Source organism: Panthera pardus, unplaced genomic scaffold (assembly GCF_024362965.1).
Source record: "Panthera pardus isolate Hobbes unplaced genomic scaffold, ASM2436296v1 HiC_scaffold_27, whole genome shotgun sequence".
NCBI lineage: Eukaryota > Metazoa > Chordata > Mammalia > Carnivora > Felidae > Panthera > Panthera pardus.
The window spans coordinates 120,278,033-120,305,357 of record NW_026526843.1 but is presented as its reverse complement, the minus strand read 5'-3'; the positions used below and the strand labels follow the sequence as shown (position 1 = coordinate 120,305,357).

The 27,325-nt window shown below is 42.6% G+C and overlaps 1 long non-coding RNA gene across 10 annotated transcripts in view; it reads left to right on the top strand.

Moving 5' to 3' along the window:
- LOC109256177 (uncharacterized) overlaps positions 1 to 27,325 on the top strand; it is a 267,030-nt gene that overhangs the window by 201,002 nt on the left and 38,703 nt on the right. For 7 of the 10 annotated variants that reach the window (XR_008418351.1, XR_008418348.1, XR_008418347.1 and 4 more), the window contains 3 exons: positions 9,548 to 9,677; positions 10,415 to 10,513; positions 12,350 to 12,481. This is a non-coding gene — a long non-coding RNA (uncharacterized LOC109256177). Of the gene's footprint in view, positions 1 to 9,547; positions 10,065 to 10,414; positions 10,514 to 12,349; positions 12,482 to 16,553; positions 16,884 to 27,110; positions 27,208 to 27,325 lie in introns of those variants that run through there. The other 3 variants (XR_002075542.2, XR_002075544.2, XR_008418349.1) reach the window with 3 other exon arrangements.

Below are 27,325 nucleotides of genomic sequence, written 5' to 3'. Positions count from 1 at the left end.
GTCAGGTGTAGCACATTATGGGAATTCTGCAGACTCGTTCTGGAACCTTTGAAGGAGTTGGTACGTTTGATTTCTTAGCACTGGCTGCAAGGACGGAGGTTGGACCAGAAGAGGACGTGTGGGCAAACATTCCTTGAGAGGCAGGGACTGTCGCTAGGAAAAAACCCAGAAAGGAACAGAACAGGGCTTGGGGAGTGATCCTCGTCACCCTAACAAAAATGATGCAGACCTAAACCTTGGCGACAGAATTCTTAGGCCAACACTGGGCGGGGCCGTTGAGAATCTGGTCAAAGCAAACTGGAGGGCGGAGTCCATTCAAAGGTACATACTAACCGAGCGAGCGCCCAGTGCAAAATCCCTACATAACATTTGAGAATCCAAGGTCAATTTTCAAAATGCAAAGCTTAATTGCGGGGTCAGTCTTTGCTGGTTGGCTCATTTGTATACGGGACTTAAATGTTTCCAGAATTTCAAAACGCATACCTTAATCATAAGGTCAGTGTTTGCTGGCTGGCCCAGCTGCGTATCGGAATTAAATATTTCTAAAAAGATACTTCCTGGGGCGCCTGGGTGGCTCAGTCGGTTAAGCGTCCGACTTCCGCTCAGGTCATGATCTCGCGGTTCGTGAGTTCAAGCCCCGTGTCGGGCTCTGTGCTGATGGCTCAGAGCCTGGAGCCTGTTTCGGATTCTGTGTCTCCCTCTCTCTCTGACCCTCCCCCATTCATGCTCTGTCTCTCTCTGTCTCAAAAATAAATAAAGGTTAAAAAAAAAAATTAAAAAGATATTTCCTTGCTTTTGATGGTGACCAGACTAGTTGCCCAGACATGCTAGCTATTTTCTGACGTGTCAGAGTGACTTCAGGCCATCTCCATTGAATGAGTAGCGACCTCATTACCCTAAAGATGTAGAAGTTGTACTTAAAAAGACTCTGTTTGCTTTGTTTCCATTTATTTCTTGCATATTGGAAATGTAAATTTCTGAGACTCCAATTCTCCCGTTGCGTTTTCTCACACAAGCTACCGGAGGGGGATTTCATAGATGTTTCCTCAGTATTTACCAAATACTTAGCATTTCCACTTGTGGTTTCCAACTCAACATATCTGAAAATGACTCCGTTCAATGAAGCCAGGTTTTGGTCTTGGGTCGTTCTCTTTAGAGGTGATAATTGGGCTGGGGTTTGAAACACCAGAACATACTTTTTGTCTTATGATTTCCTTCCCCCAAAAATTATGGAACTGAATCTGTTGAGCCATGCTTTTCCATTTTACCACCATATCCTCTTTATTGATGCTGGTAACAGACCAACTGATGCCTTCTCATGTGCAAGACCTTTGTGAGCACAGCCTAGTTTCCTTGGTATTAGAATGATGTTGAGTACATTAGAGTTTTTCACTATTATATGGCATTTATTATATGAAAGCTGTTTTAGATTCTTGCCAAAACTGGGGGTAACTCATTTTGCTGATCTAGACTTAAGTTTGATTTTTTAAAACTACAAACAGTGATCACGTCTAAGGACAAGAGACTTAAAGACCTGTCAAAGATATAGAAGGTATGGGCCAGGGCAGACAGCACGTTTTGCCTAAAATTGGGTATTTGTTTCAAAAGAATGGAGCATAAGTTCTTGGGCAGAAATGGTGCAAAAAAAAAATATTCGACCATGAGGATTTGACAGGATTCTTGGGCTGGCATAATTTGTGAATTGTGATAATTTTGGGTTTCCTTTGGTTGGAATAATGTGAAATCGTATCATCCTAAGAAAGATGCATGCAGGTATTGGCATGACGTAGTTGGCATCCATTCACAAAATGTTTATTTTCCCCTGTGTGAAGACTGCAAAGACACCAGTAAGTGTATGAAGGTGGGTCGAGACATTCAGATCTCAGCAGTGGCACGTAACTTAGCATCTCTTGAAACACCGTCGACAGATAATGCATACTGCTGTCCACAGTAGGTGGTGACCCACTTATGGGTAAAATAGGGCCTTATTTATGTTTCCATACTAATGAAGAATATCTTACCACAGTAGGAACATAATAGCATAAAGAAAGATAAAGAAGGAAAAACACCTAAGGAAAGCAGTAGGACTTAATCAAAAATCCCAATGTGACACCAATTATAAATTTTGAATTGCCATTTGAGAATGGGCATGTCAATATCTTGAGGCAGAGATAGAAGGTTCCATTTTGTTTTATTTTATTTATTTTACATTTATTTATTTCGAGAGAGAGAGAGAGTGAACAAGAACAGGGGAGGGGGAGAGAGAGGGAGAGAGAACCCCAAGCAGGGTCCCTCATATCAGCACAGAGCCCACTTCGGGACTTGAGCCCACAAACCATGAGATCGTGACCTGAGCCGAAGTCAGGAGTCACAAGCTTAACCAACTGAGCCACCCAGGTGCCCCTAGGAGGTTCTGTGTTAGAGGGAACATTCACAGGAGGGCAGAAGTTTTGGTTCTCTATTCTTGAAATATGTGGTTTCAATTCCAACCAAAGAATCTTTTTCAGGCATATCTCATGACACCCGTCTGGGTGTCCTTAGAGAAATCATTGAACCTCAGGGTTCCTAAAGGCCAGTGATGAAAGTCTGTAGCAAGACCCTTAAAACCAAATGAGAATGTTCAACGTTTGAAGCATGCATGCATTATTCTAGAGAGACACTCATAATGTGAATCTGATGCTCCAAGGCTCTGTGATCCCAGAAATATTAACAACCACTAACAATTCCCTTGAGTCTATTTTTTTCTGATTTTTCAAATGATGGAATGGAGCACACTGACCTTAAAGTCAGTACTAGCTCTATAATTGTAGGCATCTGTGAATTATATAGTAACTTCCTAGAGACAGACTTCCTCTCCCCCTTCCCTTGGTATCCTATCTCAGCATGGCCTCCTAACATCTCCACAAGGAAATAAATCACGTTGAACCAAAGTAAGTGATCACAAAGACAGAACTGCATCTGTCAGTGCCCACAGATTCAAGATTCCCTTTGAAGAACGTGTCAGATACCATGGTTTATTGCATCACAGGGAAATATTGTTTAGAAATAATAGTAACTGCTACCTAAACCATAGGAAAGTGTCTTCAATCAATCAATAAGTCCAATAATAGCATGTTGCTACAGTGCTGTTTCATTCAAAGGATCAATCATTTGCAACCCGCATAACCATTTTCCAAAACTAACAATCTTGCACATTTATGGGGAACTTTTTCTTTTGCAGTGGGTGTTCACCTACTTTGAAATCATTTAGTCTTCATTTAATCTCATTGCCTTCACATATAGTCACATAAATGTGAAGATAGGTAGCCATATTTTTCAGCATTTAGGGAAAAAAAATACCATCCCAAACCATGAGATATTAAGAATGTCTCCCCAGTATGGCACAGACAGGAATGGATGGGAAAAGTACCAATCAGGTCACGGTTCATGACAGTGGCAGGAAAAAATAAAACCTTAGCAGAAACACACCTGTAACACAAACAAGGAATGAAAACAGACCCGTATATGCTTGTTGTAGCAAAGGAGCCATGTCTGAATAAACCGTGGTGTAATCATTTGGCATTATGACTTGTCTTCAGAAATTATATCAATTGACTTAGGGTCACCGCCCAGAGTTGCCGGCTTGAGTATGTATCCCTCATGCATATATTGTCAAAAGTGGCAGCATCCAGTTGTGCCTGCCCTCGTGGTGGAAATCAGCTTTTAATTTACGCCGCACAAGGTCTCTGCATGTATCCCATGCCACGTCGCACAGGGGCTGGGTAGTATTCCTTCTCATGTTGGGAGACCACAGTCCATGAAAAAAGGAATCTCCCCATATGTCCATTTCAAGAAGTAAATTTGAGATGTTGTATTTACAGGTCCTGTCTCTGGTAAGTGGAGATTCTTTGTTATTCTTGGTTTGTTTTTTTGTGTCACAGAAATTGGGAGCGTTGGCAAGATACGATGCAGTGAGCCAGAGAGCATTACCATTGCGTGGGGAGCCCACCTAGCCATTCAACAGAGGAACAGAGAGAACCCCACATACGTAAGGGACAGAATTCCCAAACATTGCTCTAGGATATCTCAAAGGGAGAGTGCAGGGTGGCAAGGAGAATGGACTGGAGGCAGCGAATGAGAAATGGCATTCATATGCTATTTCACCCCGACTACCTTGGTGGCACCACATGGCCGCCATCTTGGACCTTTGACACAGTTCGTAAAAAACACGAGGCAACTCTTCACTGAAGGGAAGGGCCAGTGCCCCACCCTTGGTATCCTAGGAACATGCAGTTGAAACACAGAGGACGTAGTTTAGGTAGAGCTTTGACCTCGAGCCAGAGAAGGAGACACATGGGCTATCTGAATTCACAAGTGTATTTCACTTGGCCCGCAAAATGGTTTTTTAAAACGTTTAACCTATAAGTACTTCAAGCCCCAGACACATTCATCAGTGCCCTACATACTCCACCATTTCCCTTATTATTACCCCTGGCCTTAAAGGAATTTGAATTTCCAAACAGTGCAGAGGATTGAGTGCTCTCACACTCAATAATTTTGTAAATCTAAATTTACCTAGGAGAGACGGCAAGACAGCAAAGAAATGTCCACTTAAACAGCATTACGATTTCCATCTTTAATAGAGTGAATACATGTCTGGTCTAGCTCCAACTGTAATCATTGCCTGGTTATTTTTTTTTAATAAGACAACTGAGTGATTTAAAATCCAATTTTTCTTCTTTAGGGCTTTATCTATTTATCATTCATTTCTAAGTGGAAAATAAGTTAGGCAAGCATAAAGTATTGGTTATAAACTTAGCATATCAAAAAAGCTCATGTGCAGAAATCCTCAACAATATAGCAAAGACCAGAATTTGTTATTAGCCCGAAATAAATTTTCATTAGGAAGGATGAGGGTATCCAGCAGTGGAATTAGGATATGAGGTGGTTTACCTTGAATATCCTTCACACGTGCCACTCTGAGGACTAAAAATTTAATAAGAAGTTATTGGATTAAACTTTCTTCTTTGAAAACAGTGACAGAATTACATGGGCTCTGATCATAATCATCCGTTAAAAAGACATGTCAAGGGAACCAAGTGCCTTAAGACAATGTAAGACTTTGAGGCAGGGAAGTTTTATTATATGGACAAGTTTGACTATGGCTCCAGCACAGAAGTGAGCAATCTTGGGTGAACACAGATGTCACCTTGTGCCCTAGGAAGAATTAGGGGCATCGCCTCTAGCAACTTAGCTAAAGCTGTTCTCTTAAGCTGGGAACTTCTATAAAAGACAAACTAAGGAGGAATTTGGCTTTCAAATCCATAGGCTTAAGGACAAGACAGAGTTCTCCTAACAAAATGTTTTGCATGTATGCGTTGCCTTCATGGCCACCATGTTTTAACACGTACCACACCTCTTTAAAAACCTCAGGTGTTTCTCTGTTCTCTACCCGGGAGGTGTTAAAGGTGCCACATCATGCATGAGTCAGCTATAGCTCAGAGAAGCAAAATATTTTGACTGGGGTAAAAATGGTTGAGTTGGTTTTCAAGAAGTCTGGCACACTTTACCATTCATGCTCAATCTTTGGAATCCTGTCCAAAGGAGTAGGGATATGAAGAGGAAGCCCAGAGAAATCTTACCTCTTTCTTTCTTTCTTTCTTTCTTTCTTTCTTTCTTTCTTTCTTTCTTTCTTTCTTTCTTTCTTTCTCCTTCCCCCTCTCTCTCCCTTTCTTTCTCTTTCTTTCTTTCTTTCTTTCTTTCTTTCCTCCTTCCCTCCCTTCTTTCTTCCTCTTTCTTTCTTTCTTTCTTTCTTTCTTTCTTTCTTTCTTTCTTTCTTTCTCCTCCTTCCCCCCTCCCTTTCTTCTTCCTCTTTCTCTTTCTTTCTTTCTTTCTTTCTCTCTTTCTTTCTTTCTTCCCTCCTTCCCCCTCTCTCTCTCCCTTTCTTTCTTCCTCTTTCTTTCTTTCTTTCTTTCTTTCTTTCTTTCTTTCTTTCTTTCTTTCTTTCTTTCTTTCCTGTTTCTTTCTTTCTTCATTTATGGATATAGTTACGATGTTTCAAGATGTACACCTAATCTCATGACTCACCCCTTAAGAAATAGGAGATAATAGGGCGCTTGGGTGGCTCAGTTGGCTAAGCATCCGACTCTTGATTTTGGCACAGGTCATGATCTCATGGTTCATGAGTTTGGGCCCTGTGTCTGGCTCTGTGCCGACAGCTCAGAGTCTGGAGCCTGCTTCGGATTCTGTGTCTCCCTCTCTCTCTGCCCTTCCCCTGCTTGTTCTCTCTGTTTCTCTCAAACAAAAATTTAAAAAAACAGTTGAAATGAGATGATCTCCCTTTTGTGTTCCAACCACGTACCCCCAATTCTCTCAACCATGTCTACATATCTTCACAAAGTCACCAGCAGTTTGACTTTTATGTGTTCGTGCACTATTCAAGAGCAGCCTGCTTCAGCCTGATTCCTGCCAGTATCTGAGTTACTGAAGTTGCTTTTCATCTCCAAAGATAACTGTGGACCAAGCCCACGGGGCCTGTCTCTTAGGAGCATTCCACTCAGCTGTCCATCCGCCCCTTGAGTCCATCCTTCCTTCTATGACTGGGAGCTCATTTTCCTACCTCATTGAATGGTTCATCTTTATGATCTCTTTCCATGGCTTTCTTCCCAGTTTTTAACACTGGGGAGCTCGACTAGCTTGGTTTGGGCCTTCTGGGCCCTTCCCTCCATCTACTCTGTCTGTAGGTAACTATATTCGTCCTCACACTTTACATCCCATCTCTGTATGGGTTGATTTCCAAATTACTATGCCCAAGGGCCCCATCTCTAAACTCTCATCTTATATAAGCACTTGACTTCATGGTTTCCCCAGAGTGTCATCCCACGAGATCTCCAACTTACCAACCCAGAGACAAAGCTTTGATTTTTCTCTCCAGACTTGGAGGAGGAGGACGAGGAGATAGAAGATAAAATAAAGGAGAAAAGCAAAGATGTGAGAACAGAGAATAGAAAATACACGCCAGGTTCAGTCCCTGAGTCCCATCCTTGGCTGGCTGGCCCAGGTGACAACCGGCCTCTTTTGTGGAAGTCTGCTTCTGTTCTGTTTCGGTTACTGTGAAACAACACAACCTCAGCACACTTAATCATCACCTCCATGCACGTGGTTCCCTAATCAGATATCTGTATCATGGCCTCTCCTCTTTGCCCCAGATTCATATTTACAAAGGTCTCTCAGATATTTCCAGCCAGCCGCCCTGCCGGCACCTAAATTTCAACAAATCTCGAACCTAATTAATCATCCCATCCCCAATTTCAACCCTTCTCACTGGGCTCCCTCTTGTCTTAATGGCTTCATCATTTTTATAGTCAAGGTGGAATCCTTTGGGCTGATCTGTCATCCGTGCTGTGGTCATCCTACTATTTGCCAGCCAGCGGCGTTTTGCTGGCGGACGTGCAGTGTCCAAGCACTCCCCCACATTTTGACCTTTGCCTGGCATTGACTGTGTCCTCAATAGCATCCTCAAAACACAAGTGGAACCCCTTCTTTGTTTCCTCACACAGGGCCCCTCATAAGAATCCTGTATTCCCATCCCTGCTGATGTCTTCACCTTTCCCTCCTCAGCTTACGGTAAATGAAAATTTCCACATCACCCATCAAATGCCATTCTTGGGGGTTTCTTCTCCCTGCTTGTCCTCATCGCTTGTTGGTTCCTTACTTCCCCATCCTTCTCTGTGGCCTTCTGGTCTTCCCTCTCCTCTGACACCAGCTCTCCCTCTCCCTTCCACTCTCCTTCCTCTGCTCCCTTGGACTGTATCCTTCTCTTCCTTCTTCCCCCCACCTTTCCTTTTTTTGTACCCCCTCTGCCACCATCACTGCTGTTCTCTCCAAGATGTATCTGTGTTGGGTGCTTCCTCTGTTTCCCTCATCTCCTCAAAGGCCCTGCAAGATGGATGTTGCCCTTGTCACTCGGTAAACAAGACATCTGTGGAATGTGGGGTAGGACCCCTCACTGACCCTCAGCCGGTTGCCCCGCAGCTCAACCAGTATCCATTGCTGAGTTGGGCGCCCTGATCATGGGTCTCCATGCTTTGTTGTTCCACCAGCAATCACACAAATGGTACCATCTTGCATTTCATTATTATTTTTTTTTGTATTTTGTTAACTTTATTTATCTTGAGAAAGACAGAGTACGACCACTGAAAGGGCAGAGAGAGAGAGAAGGAGAGAGAGAATTCCAAGCAGGGTCTGCACTGTCAGCACAGAGCCCAACCCAGGGCTCAATCCCATGAACCATAAGACCATGACCTGAGCCGAAACCAAGAATCAGACACTTAATGGACTGAGCCACCCAGGCGCCCCTCAGATACACGATCTCGAATTTCAAAGTGAGTTTTAAATGTTACAGGAGGTCACGTTCCCCACCTTCCTCTGCTCAACTTCGCAGAAAAACTCCCCAATCACTGTTGAAATTCACTAACTTCCCTTTTCTCTCCTTTATGTTCTCTTGAGTGCATTCCTATCGACTATTATCCCCATGACTGGACTGAGCCACTTGTTGGACAATTTGTCCAACGATCTCTTCGAGGACAAATTCATTGGTCATCTCTTGGCATTCCTTGTTGTCCACATCAGTGCTGATTTACCAACTTTCTCCTCTAGTCTTTTTGGAAACTGCTGGCCCACCTCATTTGCTTCCATTCATTCATTCAATAAAGACAAACTTTATTAATAAAAGTCAACCCTTCTCTGCATCACCTCCACCCACCAGAACAAATGCACTTTCTCTTTCCAGCAAAGATATAGACGCGTCTCTAAGACGGATGCTTCACATTTGGCTTCCCACCTATTGGATGTGTTGTCTTTTCCCCTGCATTTTTATCCTCTAGGGGCCAAAGCTGATAAATTTTGCTGTTTCTCACAGTCTGCAGCATATGGAAAACTCTCACTAAATATTTGTTAAATGGATAATAAAAGAGAGAATGGATTTTATCATTTCTCACTGTGTAAGCCTAACATCTCTACTTCGCTTAATAAAATTCACAAGAGAGTGGATTGTCACTTTCACGGTTAGTTTTTATCTTCAAGATAATAACAGTAGCTGCATGATTCCAATTCCAGTCAACAGCCAGCTTTTTTTAAAATCATTTCTCATGTTATTTAAGTTTCTCTAATGAGTTTGAAAATTCTATTTCAGGTTGCAAATGAAAAATTTAATCACTGCTTTTTGGTTTGGAGTATCTCCATTGATGTCCCTAGTTTATTCTGTACAAATGTGGTCCTTTGATATTGTGATGCAGGGAGTGAGGACATTTTTTTTTTTACCGTGTCCTCTCTGCTTGGGGAGCTCAAAGTCCCTAAGTGACACGTGTCCTGACTGTGTCTACCACCTGCATGGAAACCTTTACTCCTTGCCTGTTGCCTGTGGAGTAAAACCCAAAACATTTTCACCTGCTGCTACGTGTCTGAGGAAAATTCTCATTTCGGTTATTTGTAACTGAGTCTGAACTCGGTTCGCACTTCGACTCACATTCACTTTCCTGATTCTATCATTTCCACTTGTGTATCACAGAGTCGAGAACCTAAGCGTTTCCGAGAACTGTGTTTATGGCCTTTTATTGACCAGGAATGGCCCCTTCATATCTGATGTCGTCAAATCCAAGATGCTTTTCAAGGTCAACTCACTCTGTCACTCTTACTGGGTAAAGTACTATTCCCACTGAAATCACTCGTTTTCTCTCATTGATTGCTATGGGCTCATAGCTGAAGACACCACACCCACAGCCTGTAGGATCTTAATGGTTTTTATACCACATGACATTTGTGCAGAGAGGGGCACGGCTGATTTTGTTTCATTTTGACTGCCTCAAATGATTCATTTGTATTTTTTTAAGTTTATTTATTTTGAGAGCAAGACAGCATGTGAGTGAGGAGGGCCAGACACAGAGAGGGAGAGAGAGAATCCCAAGCCGACTCTGAGCTGTCAGCACAGAGCCCAACACGGGGCTCAAACTCATAAACCATGAGATCATGACCTGAGCCAAAATCAAGAGTGGGCCACTCGACCGACTAAGCCACCCAGGTGCCTGGTAATTTTGGTTTTAATTTCATTAAAACACAGTGTGTTTGTCTTCAAAAGTCTTCATCATTAATGCCATTGGATGGCTGTATTTTGGGGAGAGGAAATGTGAAATACTGAGTTAGGATCCAAGCACACAGTCAGGGCTCTGTCAGTCTGTAACTCATGGAGAATATGTTACCCCCAACAGTTAACGGTTGACCTTACACTGATTTCCTGCTAGGTCCTCACAGATACAAGGATGCCCCAATAACACATGTCACTGGCAAAGCTGTTGATCTCTAGGGCATTTTTTTTAGTGCATTATATTTTTAATTCCTCTGCCACTGCATGATACTGGTTTGCATTTTTATTTCTCAGGTGAAGACTTGCAAATCAATCAGAGCATTAAGTGGATCTCCAGAAGTTTCACAGCAATTTAGAAATGAAACCAAGATTTAATACCAGCCTGCTTAAAAAGTATGTATTCGACAGGAAGTGAAGGTTTCATGTGATTTATTTATTTTTTGGTATCACGTTATCTAAATGGTTGCGATACATAATGAAAACACTGCCTTTACACAACAGGAGAAGTCAAACATTTCTATAAAATATATATTTTTTAACTTAAAAAATGTCCTTCAAAATATCCATCATCATATGGGCACTCAGTTAAGCATCTGACTCTTGATTTCAAGCCCCACGTGGGGATCTGCACTGACAGTGTGGTCCCTGCTTGGGATAAGTACATTTATTGTGACTTATAAACCTGAGAAACCCACCCACAATTATACCTTTGCATGTAACAAAAAGAAATGTATTTATGTATGTATGCATTATACTTACATATATGTTTAAATATCACTTCTTTTTAATGTTTATTTATTTTGAGAGAGAGCAAGCACAAACAGGGCAGGGACAGAGAGAGGGAGAGACAACGCCAAGCTCGAGCACAGCCTTGAACCCATGAACCGTGAGTTCGTGACCTGAGCTGAGATCAAGAGTTGGACGCTTAACCAGTTGAGCCAGCCAGGGGCCCCTAAATATCACATTTTTAATTTAATTTTTTTTAACGTTTATTTATTTTCTTTTTTGAGACAGAGAGAGACAGAGCATGAACGGGGGAGGGTCAGAGAGAGGGAGACACAGAATCTGAAACAGGCTCCAGGCTCTGAGCTGTCAGCACAGAGCCTGACGCGGGGCTCGAACTCACGGACTGTGAGATCACAACCTGAGCCGAAGTCAGCCGCCCAACCGACTGAGCCACCCAGGTGCCCCTAAATATCACATTTTTATAACCATTGTCACAGTTGCAAGTTGTGGAGGCTTTGATCATATTATAATTCAAGATGAATTATATCTATATAATATATATATTTATGTGTATATATATTACAAATTATTAACATCACATATTACATATTACATAATACAAATATATTATGTATATATTTATATATATTATATAAATTACTTATATAGTATATATACATGCCATAAAACCTTGGTTTGCGAGAATAATTCGCTCCAAAAACATGCTTGTAATCCAAAGCACTTGTGTATCAAAGCGAATTTCAAGAACATTGGCTCAGTTGTAATCATGTGACATTGGGCATCACGTACCACTCGTTAATGCGAGACATCTCTCGTTCATCAAGTTAAAATGTATTAGAAATGTTTGCTCATCTTGTGGAACACTCGCAGAACAAGTCACTCACAATCCAAGGTTTTACTGTATATATAAATGATAAATACATATGAATATTTAGGTGCCGCTTATAATTTACTTTGTATCTGCTGACATTTAATATTCTTTAGTATGATCATAAGCAACACAGAGCAAGACAAGTTCACCCACCTTAAAAATACTACCAAATGGGGACGCCTGGTGGCTCAGCCAGTTAAGCGTCCGACTTTGGCTCAGGTCACGGTCTCACACTTTGTGAGTTTGAACGCCGTGTTGGACTCTGTGCTGAAAGCTCAGAGCCTGCTTGGGATTCTCTCTCTCTCTCTCTCTCAAAAATAAACATTAAAAAAAAAACTACCAAGTGTCTGTGTGAACTCTGACATCCATCCTCTCTGAGGACATCCCTGTGTCTGGCCATGTGCTGACAGCTCAGAGCCTGGAGCCCGTTTCGGATCCTGTGTCTCCCTCTCTCTCTGCCCTTCTCTCGTTCATGCTCTGTCTCTCTCTCTCTCTCTCTCTCTCAAAAATAATTAAATATTAAAATAAACAAATAAAATAAACACTTGTCACCTACCGAGAGCATTTGCTACAGGACCACACCGTATCATTATCCCCCCATTGTCATCCAGGGTGCCATGTCGATGATGCATGCCGTGCAACACAGATGGGAAAAATCCTCATGCAAGTTAACAACATGGTCACGTTTTCCTGTAGTTCTGCCGAAACACAACTTTGTGAGAGCTCCCTCCGTTACCGCCAAGGTAAATGACACCTGCTACAAAAGCATAGCTCCCATGTCCGCAAAGTCTCTGGTAGCCTTGAACGTCTGATTCTCCTTCTGGAAACATCCCGTACAGACTAGAGTATAGGCGGGTGGCCTGCGTCTTTTCCTTGGGTTTTTGGGTTTTTGTTGTCATTGGGAGCATGCTACAATGAGCTGGTGTTCCCGGAGCTGTATCTGTAGGAATTCTTGGAGGGTTGCATTTGAAATATGTGCTGCTCAACAAAAATACTGTTTCTACCAAACTCCCGGAGGACCAACCAATTTAGAATTATTTCTTTTTATTTCTTTTTTATTTTTTTAAATGTTTATTTGTTTTTGAGAGAGAGAGAGAGAAAAAGACAATACAAGCTGGGGAGGAACAGAGAGAGAGACACACACACAATCCGAAGCAGGCTCCAGACTTAGCTACAAACACAGAGTCCCACACGGGGCTCAAACTCACGAGCCGCGAGATCGTGACCTAAGGTGAAATCAAGAGTTAGACGCTCAACCTCCTGATCTGTAAAGACCATCATCCACTTTTTTTTTACTAATGACAACCTTCGTCTCTCAGGAGTGGCTGGAAACGCTCCCTTCTGGCTTTCATATTTGGGGAACACTTCTTCGTGTCCTCCTCAAGGCACTCGGGGGTCATTTTTTCCTTCTCTGTCAAAGTTTACAATAATAACTTACAGTGTGGAACATGGCGTTTTGTGACCATTTTTCCTGCATCTCTTTAAAAACTTCCAGACTTTTGAGGGCAGGAGGTTGGGAACCCTGACCCAAGCCAGAGGAGGTACATGCCCATCACACTCAAGATGAACACACAATCCAAAGAGAAAGCTCATAGGTCAATGGTCCATGTTGCTGCAATTTATATTTTCGCTCTAATACATACCCAGTTTTAATATAGGATCCATCTTGATTAACAGACTCAATGTGTATTCTCAAATGTATAATAAAATAGAAAGAAAAGCCATAAACTGTGCCAAAAATTGATATGCCATCAAGCCCAGTGGCTCCGGGCATTAAAAAAAAAAAAAAAACTAAATCATGAATATTTCTTTTTCAATTCTCTTGGGCTGAGCAATGCATAACCAGCTTCTCTACAGATTAGATAAAAAAAAAAACATTGGATGGATATACTGAATTCAGCTAAAACATTATATTCTAATGCATGTGCCATTTGAGATATATCTTACTCTTTTTATACAGAGTGAGTCCCTGCCTTTTATTATTTTTTTAATAACATCAGATTACCGTGGCCACAAATCAACTCGTGAGACCATAAGCAAGTTACTGAACTATTACTATTTTTTAAATTTATTTTGAGTGTGGAGGAGATTTAAGAATATTCACAGGCTGGTTCAGAACTACATTCAAATAAGCCATCAGTGAAGGCTGGGCGGATAAGACAAGCTCTCAGTGCTTCCTCTGTACGCCTTCAACTTGTCAGAATACTTGAATACCCTTTCCTTTCATAATAAACTGTCCCAAAGGTCATGGAGCAGGATAAAAAAAACCAAAAAACACGTGATAAATGTTCTCATCTTTTGCATTGCAATGGAAAGTATTCACTGAGCTTCACGGAGACTGAAACTTTAGCCCATGGCTTTTATACTGAATTTCTGGTCTCCTGTTTTTGTTATTGACATTTGATAATAGCAAAGAGAATAGCATTGATACCATTTACCTTAAGATGTTCCATTAGCAGATACACCCACGGAATTAGCTTTGTAGAGCCCTGTCCCCACGCACTGTGAGGGCTCCCTGACTGTCACATCCTCTCTGGAGGGAATCAAGTGCTTTCCAAAGGACATGCGTTTTTCCAGTTAGACGTTTAGGGGGTCGGTGTCCTTTTAGAAGCTCCCCCCAATCTCAGAATGTGGCGTGTTTATTTACAGTGACACTCTCACAGTTAAGTCGCACCCTCGTGTTTAGTGAGTGGCGAACATTTTCACAGAGTGACCCAGTGTCTTTGGAGAAACAACCCCAAAGAGTCGGGAAATTTAAGTCGGGTGGTACAATAGCAGACACTGATCGTGTCAGGTTCATGGGGAATGTAGCAACAGCAAGGAAACAGCAGGTGCTGGGGATATGCTGGGTCAGAGTTTGCACAGACACGACCCTGTCGGTTCTGTTCTAACTTGATTAGAAAACCCTTAATCAAATACTGATAAACAAGGTCCTTAAAGCAAAACCCTGACTTCAATATACGGGGTAACCTCTCCTACAATAGCCAGTGAGAAGACCCTTTCTTGTTATGAAAAAAAAGTATATTATTCTTTTTTACTTTGCCTAAAATTTGCATGGGTGATAACGCTATTTCTTGTGCCCACATCTCCGGGTACCTGTTCCTTTGCCATTTGCAAGATTTTCCCCGGGCTGTCAGAATACCTGGAAGGATTCTCTAGCAAGGATAGCAAAGAGGCTGTGTCCAGAATGAGAAAAGCGACTCTATAAAGAGAGCACAACAGACACATTTAGAATACGGAGGTGTAGAGTGTATATACTGTTTTCAGAAATCAGTTTCTATTTCTGATGAATGACCTCCCTGTTCCCCAGATGGATGCGTATGTAGTTTAGGTTACCCGTCAGGGCTCAGATAATTCTCCTGACCTCTCTGATCTTTTTTTAAAAATGTTTATTTGTTTACCTTGAGGGGGGTGGAAAGGCAGAGAGAGGGAGAGAGAGAATCCCAAGCAGACTCCCTGCTGTCAGCGCAAAGCCTGACGTGGGGCTCAGTCCCACGACCGTGAGCCCAAGTCAAGAGTCAATGGGTCAACCCACTGAGCCACCCCGGTGCCCGCTCAGTCTGTCTTCTCTGATCTTGATTCTTAACGTAATCCATTCTGAAAGAGAATGGGAACTGGCATCAGTTTTCCTTTTGTGTTTCATTCCCGAGTTCTCCCGGTAAAGGTAGACATAATTATGAGGGGCAGGCATATGAGGACATAGTTTTTTAATCCTAGGAATTGGCTAAGATAAAGTGGGCCCCTCAGGCCATTCAAAAGACTAAGGCAAATCAAACGGAAGTAGATCGTTTGTGGGGAAATACAACGATGCCTTTGGGTCAGGCTCTACGCAGTGTTCTCTCTTGAATGGAAGCCTCCGAATGTGGAAAGAAGCCTCCCTGATGTTTCCATTTTCCATGAGCCACCACTTAACCTTATTAATATTCCCTTATAATCTCTGAGGAGCTGGTCTTTTGAAGTAATGTATATTAATTATTCCCTTCGGATACTTTCTGAGATCAAGAAAGGTGTCAGGATATTGTCGACAACGACCACCTACTTTCTATATGTGTTACTCTGCTGTGGCTACTATAAGAGAAACCGTGGACCCGGGGGCTTATGAACAAGGGACACTTACTTCTCACAGTTCTGAAGGCTGGATGTCCACGATCAAGGCACCTGCAGATGGAGTTTCTGCTGAGGGCCTTGCTTCTGGGTTCATGGACGACATCATCTCACTGCACCGTCATATGATGGAAAGGGCCGGGGGCTTTCTGGAGTCTCTTCTAAAAGGACACCTAATCCCACCATGGGGACTCCACCCTAAAGTGGAAGGAATCCCGCCCCACTGCCTAACACCATCACCTTGGGGGTTAGGATGCCAACATGAATTTTGGGGAGGGGGACACAGGCATTCAAATACAGATATTTACCAACATATATTTACCATGTACCCACTACTTGGGTAGGTAGAGACTGTTACACAAGGTCTCTGTGCTCACTGACTTTATATTTGAGGTTGATTCTCGGTAAACAATAAGGAAAACACACAGATGTTGGAAATCACCATATACAGCATGACTTTAATAAGCAGGATGAGGGGTCCGTAAGTGGAAGGAGAAGGTATATGCAGGGGTCACTGGTGATCATGGGTCTGTCCATGTGAGCCCACACTCACCTCACTAGCCGTACAACAGGTGTAGACACCAAGCAGGTTCAAGGCTAAATTTGCATCCATTGTACCATGGGAGCATTTGAGCTGAGAATGCAGATCCCTCCAGGCCCCTTAAGAGAAACACTGTCAATCATCTGAACTAGTCAGTTCTCTTTTCACAGGTGCCTCCAAGTAAATGACTATTTATTCCCTCAGCTGATGGATATCAATGAATCCAGAGACACCACCCCCATATGGCCCCAGTGTCAAACATATTCCATCGTGACTTGCAGAGAAAAATCATATGCAGGGACAGAGTCGCAAGGGAGATCCAAAGAAGCCCATCTTTCTAGAGCCTTCAAGAGGCCAAGGTGCTCCCACGTTTCCATGGCTGCAGGGACACAGGAGTAGTTGTGAGTTCAACTAGTCACGCGCTCCTTCTGGCATATGGACCTACCTCCTGCCCACCGAGAATTTCCTTCAGACCAGACAACTTTCTCATCAGCCAACAAATCCACCATACTCTCTGGGAAGGGTGAAGAAATGATACTCCCAAGATTTATTATAGAGCATTACTTATATAATTTGTTGGACAAAAAAAAAAAGAAAAGAAAAAGAAAAAGGAACAATGATAGAGACAGTCTCCCTGGATTTCCTTTCTTTCTTTCTTTCTTTCTTTCTTTCTTTCTTTCTCTTTCTTTCTTTCTTTCTTTTTTCTTTTTTTACTTTTATGATTTTTACTTTAAAAGTCATTTCGAAGACATCCCCTTAGGTAAAATAGGATATTCTTTATTTTATTACAAGCAAAAGAATCAACTTTAATTCACTTCCCTAGAGATTTTCCAACTTCTATAAAGATGATAATGTGCACAATAAAATTTAACTGACTTCTAGAAAATCTACTATTAGGAATTTCATTTGAAATCATCTTGAACTTTTTAAAGGCTCTTTTTTTTGATGTAGTCGGATGCTCCTCCTTCTTCAGAAGGAAGAAGGCTTCAGACTATGACAGATTTTCCAGAAAGGCCTTTAATTTGGTGCCTCAGGCTTCTATCATGAAAATAAACATGTGATGTGAAACAGAGGAGCTTATTTTGATTTTGTTGACACTAAGTTACAAAATAACAAGGACTCGATTGTGGATTTTAACAAGGCCATTAACATGATAAGAAAGCTTGCTGTTAAACCACAAGGACAATTCGGGTCAAAACTTACAGTTTTCCAAATGTTTATTAAAGTTCTTCAGCAACTTCTTTCTGCAACTATGGCAACAAGAAAACAAAAGTCTGTGAATGCCATTTTCCAGGATGTGCCCTGAAAATGTTTATAGTAAATGTGCTTCCACATAAATTACTCAATGAACTAGACATAAAATGTAATTCTGTTATGTTATTAAAAAGTATGTCAGAAGGACCAACATTGGGCACATAATTCAATCCAATGCCTAAAACCTATGCCCTTCATGTTTTTAAAATAAATATTTGATGCTTTTGTATTTTTCTTTTTAAAGACTTTTTTGGTTTTTTTTTAATGTTTATTTTTGAGAGACAGTGAACAGGAACATGGTGGGGGGGGGGGGGCGGGGGCGGGGACAAGGATCCAAAGTGAGCTCTGCTCTGACAGCAGAGAGCCCCGTGCGAGATTCGAACTCACGTACTGTGCAATGATGACCTGAACCGAAGTTGGATACTCAACCAACTGAGCCACCCAGGTGCCCCTAAAAGACTTTATTTTTTAGAACAGGCTTAGTTTCATGGCACAGTTGAGAAGAAGAGACAAAGAAGCCCCATACACCCGCTGTCCCCCACAAATGCACAGCCTCCCCCGTTATCCACGTCAATCAAAGTAGGACATTTATTACAACTAATGAGCTCACAGTGCCATGTTCTCATCCTGTAAAGTCCATAGTACACATTTGGGTGCATTCTTGGTGTTGGACCTCCTGACTTTGACCAGGTGTCCACCGTAGCTTATCATACAGAATAGTTTCACTGCCCTAAAAAATCCCCCGTGCTCCGAATATTCATCCCTCCGTCTGCCCCAACCCCACAGTGCATATACTGGTTCTGTTTCTCCAGGGAACCCTAACACAATGGTTCATTCTTTTCTCCTAATTATGGAGGAAACACTGTTAGATAAATCTGTAAATTCAGTTTGACCAAGATCAGACGGGTAAAAGAAGAAAGGAAAAAGGAAGAGAAAGGTTTTCTGCCCCCTGGGATCAAGAACAGGAACAAATGTGGCTGATCAGCCGTACAAATGTCCAGCACCCATCACCCCACAGGCAAAATTATCTCACTGGTATGGTGGACCCTGGAGGAGCTGACAGCTGAAGAAGTTCTTGCTGAGAAGTGAGCTGCATGGCACCACATGGCGTCATCTACCTGTGGGTCGACCAGTTGTACAAAAGAGTTCCACAGAGTATATTGGTCTCCCCCAAAAAGCCAAGAAGAGACCAGGTGTAAGGTGTTGGGGGGGGTCATCTGTGTCTCCCTGAGTCAGTGGTTAGGTTGAGCTCACATCATGTAATCGAGTCACCAAACCCATGGTCTTGAGATGCATTCTGGACTCTGGAGCCTGGGAAGCTGCAGCCTCTCCTGAAGAGAAATACCCCTGCAGCAAGGCAAGCCAAATCCACCCTTTTGTAAAGAAAAATCAGTGACCCCTTCTAGGGGCCACAAAAGAAGACATCAGTCAGATAAGATCGGACCCCTCTTTTCAGGGGACAAACTCAGTGGGCAGAATAATGGCAGACGGGTTTCATCAAGCTCAGTTGTATGACTTAGGAAGAGTGAAAAACGGAAGTACCCCTCTAACGGGTTGTAACTCGTTGGATGCTGCTGCATAAACACCATCTGAGTCCCTTCTCTCCTCCCTTGTCTCCTTCATTTCTTCCTTTTTCTCTACATGTATGCGACGTGCAGTAGACACATTCTTCTTGTAAAGCTTTCGGTTGAAAATGGAACTCAAAGGACGAGCAAAAAAGATATCTGCCCTTGAGGACTTCATACTCTGTTGCAGAACCCTGACTGGCAAAGTAGAATCACGATGGGGCTCCACGATGGCTGGTCGTCCCAGGAATGGACACGAGAAAGGAAGAACTTCTTCAACAAGATACTCAGTGCTCTTAAGGACAAGCTACTACCATGACGTGGCTGGTAGTGGTAGTACCTCACATGAAGTGACCCAAATCGGAGTATGAATATTAAATACGTTTCAAAATTAGAGCAGGCATTGAAACATATTCCTTTCGTGGCCCAGTTGGATTTGCTTAACTCATTTGATATGCGGCACCATGTGGCAACCCGCAACAGCAAGGTCTCAAATAGAATTTCTAAATGTTAGATCAAAGGAGAGTGAATGGAGAAACAAAAAAGGATCCTGCAACTTGATTTGTAAGACATCTGCCGAATGTTGGGAGGCTCAAGTCTGGCCGCAGGTGGCTATGCACCAAGAATGAGATGGGAGATCTCAGGGATCCTGTTTCCACAAGACGTCCAGCGCCTCAGTCTCCCCACTGCCCATTGGATGGTGCACACCGCATATCCACGGCAAGGTGCACAATGCATTGCGGGAAGGATCAAGCAGTAGAGCGCGAGTTATTCTTTTTATGGGATACATAATCTTAACCAGCAAGACCAGATAGCAGGCAGGCACTCATGAGTGATACCAGAATGCATTTGTAAAGAAGCACAACTCACATCAAATTATTATCGCGCTGGGTGTAGCCATATACAAAGGAGCTGATGTTGGTTTCGAACCCCCTTTGGAGATTCATGCGTGACATTTACAAAATTGCGTGAAAAATGCCAACCTTTATTCTAGAATTGGAATGACTATATTTCAGTGGGCATGTGTCCCTAAAATGTAAGCACTCTTCAAATGTGCAGACAAAACTCCCTTTACTACGTTGGTGGATGGTTTATATGGCAGGATGCTTTACCGATGTCCTCATCTTTGTGGTTTTCTCAATCCTCCCCTCTTCCTACCCAAGGTTTGAATGGTGGCGCTTTCCAGGAACCAGACCCTAGTTGTCCTCAGGCTCATTTAGGGGACTTTTTGTTTTTGTTTTGTTTTTTGGTAACAAAGCTCCCTCAGAAATTTTAAAGAGCGATTTGCCTTTCTTACCTAGAAGTTTCTTGAACCCATAAATTCCAAACAGAGCAGTTCCTCAGAAAGTTAAATATGGACTTTCCATATGACTTAGCTTGACTCCGTGTGACATCCCCCGCCTTCATACATACCCAAACCAGTTGAAAGCCAGGACTCAACACACGTTTGTACACCAATGTCCACTGCAGCATTAGTCACGGTGCCCCACAGGTAGAAGCAGTGTAAAAGTTCAGCAGAAGAAGGGAGAAGTATATGCAGTAGAATGGGGCACAAACATACAATTGGGTTTTAAAAAGGCAGGAAGTGCCGCCATGCTACAACATGGATAACTTTGAGGTCATTATGCTGGGTGAAATAGGTTTGTCACAAAAAGACAAGTTCTGTATGACTGCACTTATAAGGAACGTACAGGGTCCCATTCATAGGGACGGAAAGTAGAGGATGGCTCTCAGCATCTGGGAGAGGGGGCTGAGGACTTAGCATTTAATAAGGTGAGAGCTTCAGTTTGGGGAGATGGAAAAGTTCTGCAGACAGACGGTGGGCATGGTTGCCCAACAATGGAGTGTATTTAATGCCGGGAAACTGTACACTTAAAAATGGTTAAAAGGACACATTTTAGGGGCACCTGGTTGGCTCAGTTGGTTAAGCATCCAACTTCGGCTCAGGTCATGATCTCACGATTCATGAGTTCGAGCCCTGCACTGGGCTCTGTGCTGACAGCTCAGAGCCTGGAGCCTACTTCGGATTCTGTGTCTCCCTCTTTCTCTGCCCCTCCCCTGCTCACACTCTGTCTCTGTCTTTCAAAAATAAATAAATGTTAAAATGGTACATTTTATATACATACCCTCGAAACACATATAATGGAGGCCAACAGAGAGAGAGAGAGTCCCAAGAACAGTTGTATTGAAGGCAGGATCCCCATGGAATGCGAATGTAAGAAGGGGTGCTGTGTCTCTGGAACCCAGTGGTTCCCAATGCTAGTGTCCCTGAGGCAAGAGTGAGTCCACAGATGGACGTGGCTGGAGGCCTGGCCCAAACGTGCTGAATCCTGACACAATCTGACTGACCTTCCTGACTTCCACGTGAACCATTGGTGCAGATCTGGGAAGCAGCCAGGGTTCCAGCATCAATCACAAGAAAGTTGCAAGGGTGCAGACTGATGCAGGGGGACTCTACCACTGTGTTGGGGCCCCACGTGGCCTCCTAGCTGCTCACAGATGCCCGCTGTCCCTGGTGCCTCAATGCCCACCCTCCAGTGACTAATCAGTTTATTACTGCTTCACATGGAGGAAGTCAGGATGATATATGCTTCATTTCCAAGGTTAAATTACATTAAAGTCATGTAGGGATTCAGACTGGACACACGGCATTTAGTGGGCAATCTCTGTGCCCTCCTCCCCAGGTCCTGACAACTTCTTGTCTCCATGCATTGGTCTCTGACTTCATAACCTACACCACCACGAACAGAGAGCTATTTTCCTCTCTCCATAGTTCCCAGAAGCTAAAATAGAAACATGTGAACATCCATGAAGCCAGGAATTTCAATTACTGCATGTGGAGGGGCAGAGAGAGAGAGGGAGAGAATCCCAACCAAGCTCCGTGCTGTCAGCACAGAGCCCAATGCGAAGCTGGAACTCAACAAACCGAGATCATGACCTGAGGCAAAACCAAGAGTTGGATGCTTAACAGACTGAGCCACCGAGGTGGCCCTTGAATGTATTTTTCCACCAAGGCCCCCAGGTGTACTTTTTCATGTTTAAAATGGAAGAGGTGACATCCTTCAAATTTGCATGTTTATTCTCAGAATAGCACAGACAGTGTAGTTCGGTCTATGCTCTCAAGAACTATTCCTGGCTGCATAAATGAAAGAAATGTCAACCTTATATGTACTAGTTCCTATCATACAAAACCATCTATACCCCTCTGAGAATTTGTGCTGCTTTAATATTCGGATGCACCGTGAATATAGGCTGATGGTCCTCAGGACTATGTAAGCTAGCATTTGTTTAAAAAGGAGAAGCTATGAAGATAATCTCTCCAAGACATCTTTAAGAAAGCCATTCGTACAAACAGATCATAAGAATGCAGTGGACTAAATGATGGCACAGGAAGAACTTGGGATGAAGGCTTTGGTACAAGATGGAAAAGCTAATTGTGAAGTGTTCCTGCTTTTAAAAAAGGTGGTTATGGGATAATGATTTTGCATTCAACATGAAGATTTTCTTCATTTCATTTCAATTATTTTTCTCTTTCGCCAAAGCCAGTCCGTGGGCTAGCGAAGAAAAGCGAAATGCCACGTAGCATGTACACACAATGAAAAATGAGGCAATAAACCTTAGAGAAAATACATTTCAAAGAGGTAATTCATAATCCCAATTAACAAACATACGGGAACAAGACTGCGTCTGCGTCTAATTTTAGTAGGAGAGGCAGGAAAATTTTCAAAGTGAACACAGTATCATTGTCTGAAGCATTCTCCACAAAGAAACTATAAATTCAGCGCGAAGGAGTCTTGTTGATAAAATAGGAGTCATTTTCACGTCATCATATAATTTATGGAACATTTTCGCACACGTAAGTTTCTTGGATCAAAAGTCTTTCTGAAGGAAGGAGGCCATGGGCATTATCTCTATTCTGCAGAAAACTAACAGAGGCTCATAAATACTGAAACTTGTCAAATTCACACACACACACACACACACACACACACACACACACACACACGTCATTTTAGGCTATCTACGTACACGGTTGCTCTTCCGCGGCCTTTAAATGCGATAGTCTGCATCTGGGCATGGATTTGAGTTCATCACGGGTAGTTTTTCTCTTCATATTTTTCCTACTATTGTCTTTTTTAAGATGCCATTTCTTCGTTGTATTGAAGTATAATTAACATACAATTTTATATTAATTCCAGATGTACAACATATCGATTCAACAATTCCATACATTACCCAGGACTCCTCTCACTAAGTATAGAGTATTCCTCAGTCACCCAACAATGTATTACAGTATTATTGACTCTTTTGCCCATGCTGTGCTTTTCATGTCCATGGTTATTTATTTTCTAGCTCTTGATCTCTTTTCCGTATTTCACCCATCCAACTACCCACCTCTGTCTGGCAGCCAGCAATTTCTTCTCTGTATTTGGGAGTCTGTTTTGTGTGTGCATCTGTTTTGTTTCTGAGATTCCACGTGTGAGTGAAATCACATGGTATTTGTCTTTCTCTGACTGTCTTATTTCAGTTAACAGAATAGTCTACAGCTCCATCCATGTTGTTGCAAATGGCAAGAGTTCATTCTTGTGTATGGCTGAGTAATATTCCATTGTGTATATGTACCACGTGTTCCGTATGCATTCATCTTAGTGATGACACTTGGGCTGCTTCCCTAATTTGACCGTGGTAAATAATGCTGCAATAAACACAGGGGTGCCTGTATCTTTTTGAATTCGTATTTTTGTTTTCTCTGGGTAAATAAACCCTAGAATTAATAGGATCATATGGTATTTCTAGTTCTAAATTTTTGAGGAACCTCCATACCGTTTTCCACGGTGGCTGTACCAATGTGCGCAGAAGACACGTGACATGGCACTTTTATAGCAACGTGGCACTGATGTCATCGTAAGACTTGATTACACATGAGGGTTATTTTATTTCCCACTTACTCACCTCCAAAGTGAGTTGAGCTAACAGTACAGTTAGCACTAAAGAGTGGCTTGGGGTCTGAAGGCAAAAAGACAGGGTCTCCGCTTCTGTTTCTACAAAGGCAGTCCATCTAGTTCAAACATTAACCCAAAACACATGAGGTGCAATTGGAAAAAAATCATTCAGCAGAATGACCCCTGCATGGCACGCTGTATCGCTCAGGACGTCGTAAACATAAGTGTGAATGTGCCCACCATCCCCTTGACATCTTCCTAAATGCAGATCCTGCTTCAATGCCTGAGAGTCTGGCATGAAGTTCACCCCCAGGAAATTGTCGTGTTGCTCATCCAAGAACCATTCTCTGAGGCACAAAAACCTAGATTTGGGGGTTTTTAAGGGTTTTATGGTCACAGCCAGGCACGCCTGTGGGTTTCCACCTGTCAAGATGCAGCCATTTGAACACGTTGGCATCTTACCCAGTGTATGCACTTGACAAGAATCCTATCAGGTTTTTATCAGCTTTTTTGAGATGTAATTCGTATACCATAGAATGTGCTGTTGAAAATGTACAAGCCAGGGGCACCTGGGTGGCTTAGTCGGTTAATGATCATGATCAGGTCATGATCTCATGGTTTGTGGGTTCCTGCCCCACATCAGGCATTGTGCTGACAACTCGGAACCTGGAGCCCGCTTCAGATTCTGTGTCTCCCCCTCTCTCTGCCCCTCCCCTGCTCATGCTCACTCTCTCTCTCTCTCAAAAAATAAACATTAAAAAAATAAAAAGAAAATGTACAAGCCAGTGTGTGTGTGTGTGTGTGTGTGTGTGTGTGTGTTTGTGTTTTAGTATATTGAGTTGTCCAAGCATCTCCACTGCCTATCCCAGATCATTTTCATCACCACAAAGGGCACTTTTTCACACATTGCTAGTCCTTCCTGATTTCCACGTCTCCAGTTGGGAACCACCCATCTACATTCTGTCTCTATGGATGTGCATATTCAAGGCAGTTCATATAAATGGACTCCTACATTGCGTCTTTGATGACTGGCTCCTTTCACTTGGCAGAATGTTTCCTTTGCCATGTTTTAAATATGCAGTATCATGGATACTTCCAATCAGGATGCTAGAAAAATACCCCTGCTGTAATCGACGATGTGTGTAATTCCCAGAGAATGTGTGCATCCTGGAAACAGATATTTCTTATGTTGACCTTCTGGACTAAAATCACACTCCCTCGAACCTAAGTGTTGATAGATGCTCATGTACATCACAGTAGGCTTCTGTGGTTTCAAACGCAGATTCCAAGAATATCATGTTTTAGCATCTACCCAGCAACGAACCAACAGAGACCAAGACCAAAGTACATTTCAGGTTTTCTAACCAAATTCCAGATGTCTTTTTTTCTCTCCTTCTCATATGTTCTGACTTGTCTCTGTTTTCCGATTAAACACAGCAAAAGCATTTCTGTGTTTGTTTTCCCCCGAATTGCTTAATAATCCAGGAACAGCTAGGAATGTTATGAATCACTTTGGTGCATCAATTACTCTGTCCTGTCCTCCCAATGCTGCTTTAGACAGACATACTGACAAAATCTAGAAGAAGGTATCGGTTGAGTCGTGGATTCTCTCAGAGTAATACTGTCTGCTTTTTAATAACGTGCAGTTTTCTTTCAGCACTATGCCAATCCTCAAACTACGATTTTGCATGAAAATTACTTGATTTAAAAAAAAAAGAAGTGTTGAGTTCATTAACACTAAGTGCTGGGAATTCGGCTAAATAATTCTTTCTCTAACTAAGCTCGACAGCCCAGCACAAAACGCAAAACCAACAATTTTCCTTTAAAGATCAATACTTTATCAAGGTTTATTACAGTGAGGAAATATTCCTTCTTCGATGGCTTTTCATCCTCTTTCTATCAATAACACCATTCTCCACTTCTGGTAATAGCTTGCCATGGATCATTAGATAAATGCCTTTTTAATAAAGAGAATCCAGGTGTACTGGTAAAATGCTATGATTGAGTATCTTTAATCTCTCGGCTTCATTAGGCAGGGACAGGCTATCACGCTCTTTTCTTATTCATTCGGCTCGAGCTGCCAACCTTTCCCTGTGGCTATTAATGATGACAGCTCATTCATTACTTTATGAGAATAGAGAAACATTTCCATCTTCATTCTACGTATTTCTCCATCCTCCAAGACTGGCAATTTAGAAACCCGCTTCCGTACCCCCAGAACCCACTGCCTCCACTGCCTTCCCTAGCAGCCACTGCCAATATCACCATCCAAATGCAGAGTTGAGAGTCACTGGTTCAATTGGTTCTGAATATTTTTCCCCCCCAGTTGATGTAGGTGTCACACACACGCACACACACACGGAAATCAAGGCGTTGATTATGATTCGAAGGACATCAAATGACAATAGCACCACGCTTCTTTCCTTCTGACAAGGCATCTGGTAGGGATAATGCTCACTCTGCAAAGGAGAACCCATTACCCAGACCAGCGGGCTCTTGACAAGACCTGAGATATCACTCAGGTCCGGAATCACAGCTACAGGACAAGTAGAGGGAAGACTCTTCTATTTCCATTCATTTATTTTTTTAATGTTTTATTTTATTTTCTGAGAGAGAGAGCACAAGTGGGGTGGGGACAGAGACAGAGGGAGACAGAGGATCCAAAGCAGGCTCCGGGCTGACAGCAGTGAGCCCAACGCGGGGCTTGAACTCACCAAGCACGAGATCATGACCTGAGCCAAAGTTGGACGCTCAACTGAGTCACTCAGGACCCCTTCATTCATTTTGAACAAGGAGTAAGACCCCTCCTCTCTTTTAACCACATGGAGGAAGATGGGCGGTTTGGGGAAGATTATTTTTACTATGCTGGGAAGACTGTCATTACTCTACTTGTGGTCTACCACTCAGATTTATAGATTTAGAACAGGAAAGGCCGAGGATAATTCTAAGCTTGGGATTTTTCCAGGCAGCCAGGTAACGAAGGAGTCAGAAAGTGGACAGAAGCTGCCGGCAAGTTGTACCTGCCTGAGAATGGAATTGGCAACCATGAAGCCTTTCAACAGGTGAATGCAACAGGATATCATTCAGGGATACAAGGAAATAAGCTGTCAACCCAGGGAAAGACATGGAGAAAACTTAAATGCATGCTCATAAGTGAAAGAAGTCCATCTGAAAAGGCTC